Genomic DNA, 13,721 nt, shown 5'->3' with positions numbered 1-13,721 from the left:
TGTGAATGATGACAGGAACATTGTCCTTAGGATCAGGAATAGGCTACTTGACCCATCACAACTGCTCTACCAATTAATAAATTTATGGCTAATCTGATTGTGGTCTCTGCTTCACTTCCCCTTCTGCATTCCATTGCCGTTGGCTCCCTTAACCATTAAAAGTCTCTTTAATTCAGGGTTAATTAATTGGGTTTCTATCCTCCCAGTTCACATTTCCTCTTGGTATACCCCATCTGCCAATTTTTTGCCCATTTCTTGAACTTGTCTGTCTCCCTTTGCAGATCCACATCTTGATAATTTATGACTCTACCTACCTTAGCATCATCAGTAAATTTAGACACCATGTAGTCAGTTCTTTCTTCCAAATCATTGATGCAGATTGTAAATAGAGTTGTGGAAGGTGGGACACTGGGTGTCACTGGGAGAGGCTGGAGGGCCAGTTTCAGCAGCAAAGCCAAGAGTTTCGCTCTCAGAATCCCAACGCCCAAATGCTCGTTCCTTATTCAGATCTTCTCAGGCATTGAGTGCCTTTAAAAGAAAAGCCTCCATCCTCCAAAACCTTAGATTGCCTACAAGTAATGCTATGTGGGTTTGCTTCTCATGGTCTCCACATGGCTGTATCCCATTCACCACTTTGCTCATACCAATGGTAGAGGCACAAGGCAAGCAGACGTTAATCACCCACTCAAGGACCCCATTGATAGCAGGACAGAAAAGACTATCCACATGTTTTATCGCCATGGACTGAAATGAGTTAGAGGGTGGGAAGACAGCTTGGACCCTATCACCACATTAAATCCCCCTTGCAACCAAACACAAGAACTTGCAAGGGCAGTCTGAACAGCAGAGGTAAAATAATAATGATATTTCTGAATGATTGAAATCATCTCGTGTTACAACAACTGTTGTATAACATATCATTAATGTCTCTGAAATCTGTTATCTTGTGAATTGACTTCACTCTGATCTCGTCTCATGCTTTCAGTAAGTCATATAAAGGCAGGAGAACATTTGGTCCTGATCTGCTGTAGAAGGAAGTGAGACTGGAAAATCAAATTTGGTTTGGCTGTAGGACTGAATTTATCAGATTGTGCATTAGATGTTACAAAGACTTTTAAAACCTTGCATTTGACTCAATGCTTACTAAATGAATATATATTGATTCTTTTTCCATTCTTCTTTACATTCATCTTCTAGTTTATCCTAAAGAAAACTCCATTCAAGTTAACTGGTTCTTGTAGATTTCATTTCAAACACTATTTGTTGATGCCATGATTAAATAATGGACGAGCAGTTTCCAGAAAGCACAACATATTTTTCACACTAAAAATAGTGATGCTGAGTTGTTTGAATAGGAGTCATTTTATAATTAATGTATTTTCTACTCCTCAGAGAATGGACTCTGTAAGACAAACAGAGGGGAGAGTTAGATGCCTCAATGAAATTGCTGTCCCCATACCTTCATTACATCTAACACATTCGGCTGCTAACTTAACAGTTTCATTTTACTTCTACCTCTTTTGCATACATCTACTGGGTCATCTTGTGACGTTTAGATAGAGAAAATAAAATTCTCACCTTTCAAACCTCAAACCACCCATTTTGTGTGCCATTCTCTCTTTTCTGTTGACTCTTGAAACTGTATCTTTATCTTATTTTAGTTTGTTTCAGATCTTTATTTTAAAAGGTACAAGTAGAGTGATGTAGTCGTGGTTATGTTGCAAAATAGTAATCCAGAGTTTAGAAACAATAACCTAGAGAACACAGGTTCAAATTGCACCAGGGCAGTTTAATATTTTTTTTAATGATTACAAAAGCTAAAAATCTCAGTCATTTATTCATGAGATGTGGATCGTACTGGTGAAGCTAGTTCTTGTAATCTTTCCCTAGTTGCCGTGACAAGGCTGTGTGACAACATTGTGTTTGAGAATCAATTCCATTGCTATGGGCCTGAAGTGATATTCAGGCTCAGATTGTGCCAAACTGTTAGATTTCCTTTCCTAACATGAAGTTAGAGAACAAACTTTGTGACTGCTAAAATCCGATAGCTTTCTTGTCACTGTTACTTATAGTAACTTTGTTCCATTTTTCTTCCTGCTCAAATATATTCATAGCAGAGATTAACAATTTTCTTGTTTTTAAAATTATCAAGAGATATGGGGATAGGATGTAAAAATGGTGTTGACGTAACTCAGCCATGTACTAGCTGAGTAGCAGAAAAGCCTTAATAGGCTGAATAGTCTACTCTTGCTCTTATTTTTATAGAAGACACCTCACCGCTTTGTGAAGAGCATCTAGGCTTCAAGAATAGATGCTGAATTTGACTGTGACATACACTTCTGAGACTGAATTAAAACAAAGTCACATTGAATATTACTTTGTCATAATAGCCTACTGGTTACCCTCCTCAAGATCCAACTTTCCAAGTTAATGTTGTAACAATTCCTCTTTGGCAACCTTCAAATTAGCAGAAGTTAATCTGGAAATATGTGGGGCTTTATAAGAAGGAAATGACCTAGACAGCTTCTGACTTGCTGCAGAATTAGATTGCTAATATTATTTAACAAAGAATGAGTGCCAACAATGTGACGCATTCCATAATGTGTGATCAATACCGATTAACCCCCAAAAGCAGCATAATAAGGCGCTCTGAGAGCACAGTGCCACAAGGACTGTAACTATTTATTGAGTAGTGTTTCAGGACTCTTAAGGTAGGCAATAAATAAATAGGCCTTCAGCACCATCTGCATCTGAGACCAACATTTGCATAGAATAACAATGCTAAACTGTTGATTTCATTGTGAAAATTTTAACCATGTTGCTTCTATAGATATCAGTAGAAAGTGAATGAAAATGCTAATATTGAGTTATTGCTGCCATTCACAGCTTTATAAGTTAACTTGTTTATTAAGTTGCCTAAACTATTAACACAGCAATAATTAACAATTCAAATAGATAAATACAGTCAGCAAGACAGACCATACAAAAAACATGTAATTCAAGAGTGTTCCTTGTGCCTGTAATAACTTAAATAATCGTTCATTATTATTTCCGTACTTAGTTTAATTAATTGAACTGAGCAGCATCAAGTCTTTTTTCTGAATTCATTAAGGTAACTGATGATAAAATAGCATAACAGGAGCTGGAAATAATTTTACTCCCAGCTTTCAATTTATTCCAAAGCAAAAAAAAATTAAAACTGGAAGAGCAGAAACAATGTAACTCACTTAATTTCACGCAGTCTTGGCTGAGACTCCCCCAGTCCCCATCCCCAGCAATGTTCTCTGTCTCTGTCAAGAATGATCTTCAATTTGAAAGAGAAAATTACACTGTTGTTTGCAGTTTCGAAAAACAAATATGACAAAGTATTATTTGTAAAAATGATGAAAGGTGTTCACTGATTTTCTCTTAACCGTTTCATCACTCTTTCCACATCATCTCAGTCCTACAAGCCTAGAAACGTGGCAACAGGGCTGATTGGTTATCAACACCACAAAACACAATCACTGTTCTGTGTGCTTCTCAAAATTTTCTTGTCAAATACTGTCCCATGGGATTTTACAGATTCTATTACAATGAAGAGGGAACAGTACAGACTAAGGAAATTTCTGTACTTTTTGATGTTTTTCATTGTTAAGGTGATATTTAAACTTTTACAAGATTACACATGCAAGATTCCTATCTTAACACACGTACACTTACAGAATGAAAGCAATGGCTACTCATACATAATTCAATGGTTTACTGAGATTAACAAGAGGCAGGCCATGAAGTTCAATCTAGGCAAATGCGAGGTGATGCATTTTGGAAGATCCAATTCAAGAACGAAGTATACAGTAAATGGAAAAGTCCTGAGGAAAATTGATGCAGAGTTCTGGGTGTTTAGGTTCATTGTACCCTGAAGGTGACAACGCAGATCGATAGAGTGGTCAAGAAGGCATACGGCATGCTTTCATTCATTGGACGGGGTATTGAGTACAAGAGTTGGCAGGTCATGTTACAGTTGTATAGAACTTTGGTTCGACCACATTTGAAGCACTGTGTACAGCTCTGGTTGCCACATTACCAAAAAGATGTGGATGCTTTGGAGAGAGTGCAGAGGAGGTTCACCAGGATGTTGCCTGGTATGGAGGGTGCCAGCTATGAAGAAAGATTGAGTAGATTAGGAACATTTACATTAGAAAGACGGAGGTTGAGAGGGGGAACCTGATTGAGGCCTACAAAATCATGAGAGGTATAGATAAGGTGGATAGCATGAAGCTTTTTCCTTAGCGTGGGGGACTCAATTACTCGGGGTCATGATTTCAAGGTGAGAGGGGAAAAGTTTAAGGGAGATATGCGTGGAAAGTTCTTTACACATAGGGTGGTGGGTGCCTGGAACACGCTGCCTGCAGAGGTGGTAGAGGCAGACACAATAGCTTAGTTTAAGATGTATCTAGACAGATACATGAATGGTCAGGGAGCAGAGGGATAGAGATCCTTGGAAAATAGATGACAGTGTAGATAGAGGATATGGATCAACGCAGGCTTGGAAGGTCAAAGGACTTGCTCATGTCCTGTAATTTTCTTTGTTCTTTGGAACCTCACTGATAATCAGTTAAAAATGCTTGGAGTTTGACAATGGCATTGATGTCTGAAGTTGGTCCAAACTGACGGTTACCCCAATTAAATACTGTGTTTAATTCATTATTTGTATTCATTTCGATTAGATTAGATTAGATTCCCAACAGTGTGGAAACAGGCCCTTTGGCCCACAAATCCACACCCTACTTTGGAGCATCCCTCCCAGACCCATCCCCCTATAACCCACACCCCTGATCACTATGGGCAATTTAGCATGGCCAAGCCACCTAGCCTGCACATCTTTCGAATGTGGGAGGAAACCAGAGCACCCGGACGAAACCCACGCAGACACGGAGAAAATGTGCAAACTCCACACAGACAGTTGCCCGAGGCTGGAATTGAACCCGGGTCCCTGGTACTGTGAGGCTGCAGTGCTAACCACTGTTATATCAAGACAAAATCTGACTAACTTTTCTTTTAACTTTAATTATTAGAATTGAAATTAACTTGTCTTCAATATTTAGATTCCTCATCTATTATAGTAAAACGAATAGACCAATATTTGCATATTGTTAAATTTGTTTCCTTTCACACACTTTACAGCAGGGAATCTGAAAGGTCCACCATATAGAAAATATGATATGATTAACCCAACAAAGATATTTATTCCCTTCCAACTTTCTTTATCGATCCTTTTAAAGTAGGCAATGGCCTAGTGGTATTATCTTTGGACTGTTATTCCAGAGACCCAGATAACTTTCTGGGGACTCGAGTTCAAATCCTGCCACAACTGATGGTGAATTTGAATTCAATAAACACCTGGAATTAAGAATCTAATGATGTCTGTGAACCCATTGCCAATTGTCGGGAAAAACCCATTTGACTTACTGATGTCCTTGAGGGAAGGAAACTGCCATTCTTACCTGGTCTGGCATTTACGTGACTCCAGATCCACAGCAATGTGGTTGATTTTTAACTGCACTCTGGGAAATTAGGGATGGGCAATAAATGCTGCCTAGCCAGCGACACCCTCATCTCATGAATGAATGAAGAAGAATCACAATGAAAACTGAGAAACCAAATTCAGCAATGATGACTTGTGCATGGACGAAGTGGATGGATTAGGGAATGTAACTTTTTAAATATAGAAATACTTGAGGCAGGTCAAGGCCCACAGTGCAGTACCAGGCCATGATGCTATTGTCTTTTGAAAATCGATGAGAAGCTGATTACACTATGTTGCTCTATTCCTGTGATAGTGAACGTGTATCCTTGATGGAAACCTGGATCATTTGAATGATGTTATTGGCCAATGATAGCTTGAAGGTGATGTAGCAGAAAACTTGGGCTTTTCAGCTATTTAAATATTTTCATTTTCATAACATTAATATTTAAACCAATAAAATACATCAACTGCTGGCAAGGGAAATATTTCTTCCATGGCTATTGGTTTGACTCTCATGGAACTGTAATTAGTTGCACATTAATTCAATTATACTATATGATTATGTATTGTGCCAACTTGGAGCATAATTAGCTTGCTAATGAGAGCTGTTGATTATTAACTGAAATTCTGAATGCAGTCACATTTAAGATTTGTACTTGTCTATTCCATGGGCATGGGATGCAGTATCAAATTTATGTTGAACAAGAGAACTTGGGTGAGTTTTCTATCAAGGGCTAAGATAGATGACTATTTTTGGGAAAGGATAGATGCCTTTGTTTAAATTGTATCACCTAGAAGATTGGCAATGCAGTGATTCTGAACATAACAGAAGTTATGAAGGATAATGTAATCTACATGGTCCAACATTGAAGGAATAAAGGATTAGATGGTAAATACCTTGGGAACACTAAAGAACAAAATCAACTATTAATAGGATCATGTGCCACATTCCAGAGTTTCCTAAGAGAATTATTATTTTGCTGACTGTCTTACGAGGCAATAGTTCAGAGAATGAAATGGCAAATCCTTCGGCAAGTTTAACAACGGTGTACCAAAAGAGGACCACATATTATAGACAGGTGGAAGGAAGTCCACGTTGCGAATTGTTCCATAGCTATCTTATCAAGTCCGTCCTCTGGAAACTTCAGAGGATCAATATTTACAGAGTTGTGATTAAGTACAAAAGGTTCATTTATTCTTTCAGAGGATGGGAGGATGGATCTTCAAGTATCTTTCCTCTTCTCCCAACCCCACCACTGCTCCCGCCCTGTGACACTACCCTGCCCCTTTTACCTTTGTTCTTGGCATCATTCAACCCCTTAGCTGGGTGAGGACCTGTGTTTTGGCCTAACTAGCATGCTGTCCATCACTGTGCAAGTCACTCTGACCCTACAGACATATTCCTAAATTAGTGACAGGGATCCTGTCTGCCCACATGCCTTACCCTTCCAAAACAAAACTGTCTCCTTGCACATTTTTAACTCAATTATCTTTTAGAAGTTTCATTCAATATATCAGCTTAGTCATGTTATTGAAACCATTCCAAGAAAAAATATATTTAGCATGCAATGTATTGATGCCATTCAGAATGATCCTGATTTGAGTTGAAGTTTTTATTTTCCAATCCACTTTTGCCAAACACCCTTAATTAAACTTGATTCACACAATGACTGCACAGCATTTTGAGTATTATATGGGAATTAGGCTGCTGCTGTTCTTTTGCTTGCATTAAAATACAACTGATCATGTGGTTCTTTAACATTCATGAACAGAGCAGTCGTTAAGAACATTGTTGCTTGTACGATATTCTTTTGAGTAGCTACAACATAATACAGGTACCAAGTTAAAGTAAAGTCTGCAGAAGGCTTCCTCAATGTTGTTCACTTTGCTTGACACTGCATGGTAGTTTTTCAATCAGTTTTGTTTCCTTGTTGAACTGTAGGTTGGTTTTCTACCACGGAACAACCATGTCTCAAAGCAGCCATCTCAGTGAGGACTATCTTACACATGCATTGCTAAATATTGTTACTATTACCATTTACTGTAAATTAAGGCAAGCTGAAAATACATGATTGCGGAAAGAACGGCGCCATTTTTATTGTATAATAATGTTTAAGAACTCATTTCTTTGTGAGTTGCTAACTGGGGGATTGAAGGGAGGGTGGGAACTGTACCTTTTATAATGAATATTTAATTTATTAGGCTGTCCTTTTTCAATAATTTATGAAGAAAAAAGTGTCAACATACTGGTGAGTCTGGAGTAGGCTCTTTTGTGACTACAATAAAGGGTAAATGTGGTGGAGCTTTGCACGCCACAATAAAATCTCTTTGTGAAATGACCAAACTGTCATATGTTGGAGTATAGGCAATGTTAACTAAATTAGATTAGCAACCACAATATTTAAGTGTGCATTGAATTGCAAACAGTTAAAAGAAGAAACATGGAATGGCTGTTTCTACATAAAACATGTACACAAAAAAAGTTTTGTAATACACAGTAGAACAGTCAGATGTTCGTTTTTTATAGAAATGTTATTTCAATGGTGCATTTTTGTTTGATAAATAAAGTTTTGATACAAAACATGATCAATCTCTGTCTAAATTATTTTATTATGAAATGTATCAGTCAAGCATTCAAAGCTTTTTTCATAGTACAGGCCTGAGGATCAAATGTTGGATATACATATTCACAACAGCTCAGACTGAAGAGGGAAAATATTCAGTACAACCTTGACTCACTAGCGATTCTTTCAATGCCCCACCACACCCTTTGCAAAGTACACCCCTGGAAATAAGACCATAAGAAATGGGAACAGGAATAGGTCTTTTAGCCCTCAAATCCTGCTCTGCCATTCAATAAGATCATGGCATTCCCCACATCCATTTCCTGCCCTTTCTTCATAACACTTGATTCTCCTACTCATCAAAAATCTGTCTCGGCCTCTGCCCAAATTGCTTACTTCAATTCTCCAAAGTTGATATACTGCTAGAGCTACTGCTACAGGCAAAGGGCAGGGAGTGAGACTAACTAAGGAGCTCTTGTGGAAACTTGACATTGATCCTTGATGGGGTGAGTGATCCTGTTTTGTGCTGTAACAAGTTTCTGGTTCTCCAAATCTATTGTAGAAAATATACCTTACAATGTTTTAGAGTTTCTCAGGACATTGAGTGAGGGATATATCTTTTCATCACCTTCAATTTAATGGTTAACTTACTGAAATTAAACTAAAACATTTGCACTTATTTATAAAACCACATTGATTATAGAAGGCATCTGAAGCACAGAATGTTACTTCCATTTCAAACAGAGATAACAGGAACTGCAGATGCTGGAGAATCCAAGATAGCAAAAGTGTGGAGCTGGATGAACCCAGCAGGCCAAGCAGCATCTCAGGAGCACAAAAGCTGACGTTTCAGCCTAGACCCCCAAAACATCAGCATTTGTGCTCCCGAGAGGCTGCTTGTCCTGCTGTGTTCATCCAGCCCCACACTTTGTTATCTCCATTTCAAACAGTACATCTTGAAGAAAATGGGGTTTATCCAAACTTGCTGATGATTTCCATCACTAACTACCCAACTTTTGCAATGTGAGGTTTACACTGACTACAAGCTTGCAGCCTGATTGTTATGATGTTAGTTCACTCCCTGCCCATTCTGGTGATAGGTAGGTAATTTTGGAGAATGGATATTTGGAAAGGTCTTTCCAAATATGGGTGGAGGACCAATCCAGGGCCTGATATGCTTAAACGTATCTGCTAATGCATTCTTGGGATGTGAGCACCACTGAACGGAACAGCATTTGATGCCCATCCTTAATTGTCCTGGGAAAAATGCTAGTGAGCTGCCTTCTCGAGCCACTGCAGTTCATACAGTGTGTTATAGAAAAGACTAAACCCCTCAAAGTATATTAAGAAAATAGCCTAGATGCTAACATTTTCTTATTTTAATAACAAGTGCCGGGTGTTGCATTCTGGATTCAACTATATTGGCTGAACTACTAGACTAGAACCAAAACACACTTTTTTTTTCCACTCACAACAGATAAAATACAAGAAAAGACAGAAGAAATTGGAATAACTTAACTACATTAGAAAACTTAACAGAATGATAGATTATTTATCTACTAAACAGCAATGGGACCAATATAATAACATCCCATAAACCTACCCTTGGCAAAGGCAAATTCAGAAAATAGATTGTCTCACAGACAGTTCTCCAGTCCAGGAAGAAAAACACGAGAAAACTGAGAGAAACAGTAGCAGAGAGAGATGTATGCAGTTTCTAAACCCATTTTCAAGACTCCAGCAACTGCCACTGAGAAACTAAAGGTAAAAATCTTGTTTCTTTGAGAGCTTGACACCACCCATTCAGGCTGCTTCTATTATTCCAACAGAAAAAAAAGCAAGGCCTCATAAGCTGTTTACATTGTGGGCTTTGAGTAGACTGCTCTTCACCTTTCTCCATGCAAAAAAGACCAGGACAAAATATACCTCTGAAAACCATAGTATTATCACAGGACTACATAACCCCAGTATTTTGGTCAGGAGGGACTTGCCAGCCTTTGACCCATTGGTTTTGAAAGAATAGCAATACAGTTCTATGTCAGGTCGGTAAGTGACTTGAAAGGGAGTTGGCAGGTGGTGGTGCTCCCAACTGAGAAGAGGGGAAACCTTTTCTTCCAGGTAGTGGTGAGCCTGTGGAATTATTTGCCCCAGAAAGTGTTTGAAGACAAAATATTGAATGCTTCCAACAAGGAATTTATTTTACTATTCTTTTGTGGGATGTGGGCATCGCTGGCTGCCTTTGTCCTTCTTGTGGGAAAGGTTGTGGGTTTGGAAAGTGCTCGTGGTCCAGCCTTTGGCTTTGGAAATTCCTTGTTCCTCAAGCCACCACAATGAATATTATTAAACACAATTTTGAGGACTGCTTCAGGCACTTGTCTTTGTCACATGTTCAGAAGGGGACTTAAATTCGAACATAGTGGCTTCCTAGACATGTAAATAACTGGGACTATTTCACCTGCCAAGCTTCCCAACTTCTATCGGGAGCTTAATTTCATCTTCCTCTAGGTACAATTATTTGAAAAATCTGGAAAAAAAAAAATTGTATAAGTACTGTGAAGACAAGAGGAAGTCAAAGGCTAGAAATACTGCAACAAGTAGCTCATCTTCTGACTTTCCAAAGCCTGCCCACCATCTGTAAGGCAGCAATCATGAGTGTAATGGAATACTCCCCATGTGCTTAAATGGGTGCAGCTCCAACAACATTCCAGAGGCTTGAGACCACCCAGGACAAAGCAATCCATTTGATGCTTAGTTCTACATCCACAAATATTTACTCCCTTTACTGCCAATGCTCAGGAGCAGCTGCGTGCAACAATTACCAGAAATTCACCAAGGTTCCTTTGACAGCAACTTTCAAATCCATTGCCATTACATACATTCCATTGCCATCTCTTTACGCAGAGAGTTGTGAGAGCATGGAATGCATTGCCAGCAGCAGTTGTGGAAGCAAGGTCATTGGGGTCATTTAAGAGACTGCTGGACATGCATATGGTCACAGAAATTTGAGGGTGCATCCATGAGGATCAATGGTTGGCACAACATTGTGGGCTGAAGGGCCTGTTCTGTGCTGTACTGTTCTATGTTCTATACACAACACAACATGCATATGGAAATACTGTCCGCATGCTCACCAGAAACCCACTCACAATCCAGACTTGGAAATTCATCGTCATTATTTCAGTATCACTGAGTCAAAATCCTCGACCTCCCTGACTAAGTGCATTGTGGGTCAACCCACAGCAAGAGGAATGCAGCAGTTCAAGAAGTCAGCTCAACATCACCATCTCACGGGCAACTAGGGATGGGCAAGAAATTCTGGCCAGCCAGCAATGCCCACATCCCACAAAAGAATAGTAAAATAAATTCCTTGTTGGAAGCATTCAATGTTTCTGGGGCAAATAATTCCACAGGCTCACCACTACCTGGGTGAAAAGGTTTCTCCTCTTCTCAGTTGTAAACAGACCGGTCCGTAACCTTTAACTGTGACCACTAGTTCTGGACTCCCTGCTCATCAGGAACATCCTTGCTGTGTTTACCCGATCTAGTCCTATTAGAATTTCATAGGTTTCTATGAGATTCCCCTTCCAATTCTTGTAAATTCAAATGAATGTAGTCCTCACTGATGCAGTGTCTCTTCTGATGATGGTCCTGCTCTTCCATGAATCAGTTTGATAAACCTTCATTAGTCTCATTCACAGTCAGAACATATTTCCTCAGATATGGAGAGCAAAACTGCACATAATACTCCAGCCATGGTCTCAGTAAGGCCCTTGTAATAACAGCAAGACATCCCTGCTCCTGTTCTCAAATCTCCCAACAATGAAGGCCATTTGCTTTCATCACTTTACCTGTACCTGCAGGCTCACCTTCAATGATGGTTTACAAGGACATCCAGGTCTCATCACATCTCCCTCTTTCCCGATATATTGCCATTCAGGCACTTATCTACCATCCTGGCTTCGCTATCAAAGTGGTAAATTTACCTTTATCCACATCTGTCAAGTTGATAGTGGGGGATTCAGTGATGGTAACACCATTGAATATCAAGGGATGGTCGTTTGATTGTCCCTTATTGGTGATGGTCACAACCTGGCATTTGTGTGACGTGAATGTCACTTGTCAATTGTCAGCCCAAGCCTGGATATTGTCCAGATCTTATTGCATGTGAACATGGACTGCTTCAGTATCTGAGGGGTTACGAATGGTGCTGAACATTGTAACATCATCAGCGAACATCCCCACCTCTGACGTTAGAATGGAAGGAAGGTCATTGAGTAAGCAGCTGAAGATGGATGGGCCGAGGACACTATCCTGAGGAACCCCTGCAGAGATGTTCTAATCTCAGATGATTGACCTCCCACAACGACGGCCATTTTCCAATGTGTCAGGTATGACTCCAACCACTGGAGCTTTTGCCCCCTGATATCCATTGATTCCAGTTTTGCACACTCCCTATATGCCACACTCAGTCAAATGTAGCCTTCATATCAAAGGTTGTCATTTTCACCTTACCTCTGGAATTCAGCTCTTTTGTCCATGTTTGAACCAAAGCTGTAATGAGGTCAGGAGCTGAGTGGCCCTGGCATCAAACTAGGCGTCACTGACCAGGTTATTGCTGAGCAGGTGCTGCTGGATAGCACTGTTAATGACATCTTCCATCAGCAGCGCGAGCGGGAGCTTGGAGCAGGGGCCTGTCGGGAAGCCGGTGAGTCACTGTTTTTGAATCTTTAAAAAGCTTACGTCGATCAGCAGCACCTTGGAGCAGAGGCTTCTGAGAAGGGAGTGACTTTTTTTTCATCCCTCAGCTATGTAACTGATCGTTGTGTAACCCTGACACCCTACCCTTGTAGGGCCTCCCACCCATCCACCTCCTCTAACCTTATGCACCAGGGACAAATCAAGGTAAGCTTCACATTTTTTTAACTTCCTGTTTAGGAGATTAGCAGGGATGGCAGTGCAGGTAGAGGAATGTTCCTCCTGCATGACGTATGAGGTGAAGGACGCCATTAGTGTCCCATCCAAATACATCTGCAGGAAGTGCACCCAACTCTTGCCCCTCCAAGACCGTGTTAGGGACCTGGAGCGGGAGCTGGATGAAATTCGGATCATTCGGGAGGCAGAGTCTGTGATAGACAAGAGTTACAGGGAAGTAGTTACTCCTAAGCATGAAGAAGGGCTGGGCAACTGTTAGAAGCGGGGGAAAGCAGTCAATGCAGGGATCCCCTGTGGTCGTTCCCCTGAAAAACAAGTATACCGTTTTGGATACTGTTGGGGGGGGACGGCTTATCAGGGGCATGCACTGGGGTGCAGGTCTCTGGCACTGAGTCTGTCCCTCTTACACAGAAGGGAAGGAGGGATAGGAAGAGACTGATAGTCATTGGGGACTCAATAGTTAGAGGGACTGATAGAAGGTTTGCCGGGAACGAAAGAGACTCACGATTGGTGTGTTGCCTCCCAGGTACCAGGGTCCGTGATGTCTCGGATCAAGTCTTTGGGGTCCTGAAGGGAGAGGGTGACCAGCCCCAAGTCATGGTCCACATAGGCACCAACGACATAGGCAGAAAGAGGGATAGGGATGTCAGGCAGAATTTCAGGGAGCTAGGGTGGAAGTTGAGAGCTAGAACAAACAGAGTGGTTATCTCTGGTTT

The 13,721-nt window shown here is 40.4% G+C and overlaps 1 long non-coding RNA gene across 1 annotated transcript in view; it reads right to left on the bottom strand.

The window, feature by feature from the left end:
* Nucleotides 1-1,165: 1,165 nt before the first annotated feature.
* Nucleotides 1,166-13,721, bottom strand: part of LOC125454232 (uncharacterized) — a 72,579-nt gene continuing 60,023 nt past the window's right edge. Inside the window, exons 2-3 of the long non-coding RNA XR_007247995.2 lie at nt 3,228-3,304; nt 1,166-1,402 (exon numbers count right to left, since the gene is read on the bottom strand). This is a non-coding gene — a long non-coding RNA (uncharacterized LOC125454232). The remainder of the gene's footprint in view (nt 1,403-3,227; nt 3,305-13,721) is intronic.

This window comes from Stegostoma tigrinum, chromosome 1 (assembly GCF_030684315.1).
Source record: "Stegostoma tigrinum isolate sSteTig4 chromosome 1, sSteTig4.hap1, whole genome shotgun sequence".
Lineage (NCBI taxonomy): Eukaryota > Metazoa > Chordata > Chondrichthyes > Orectolobiformes > Stegostomatidae > Stegostoma > Stegostoma tigrinum.
Note: the sequence above shows the minus strand (reverse complement) of the source record. Positions and strands in the feature narration are given on the sequence as shown.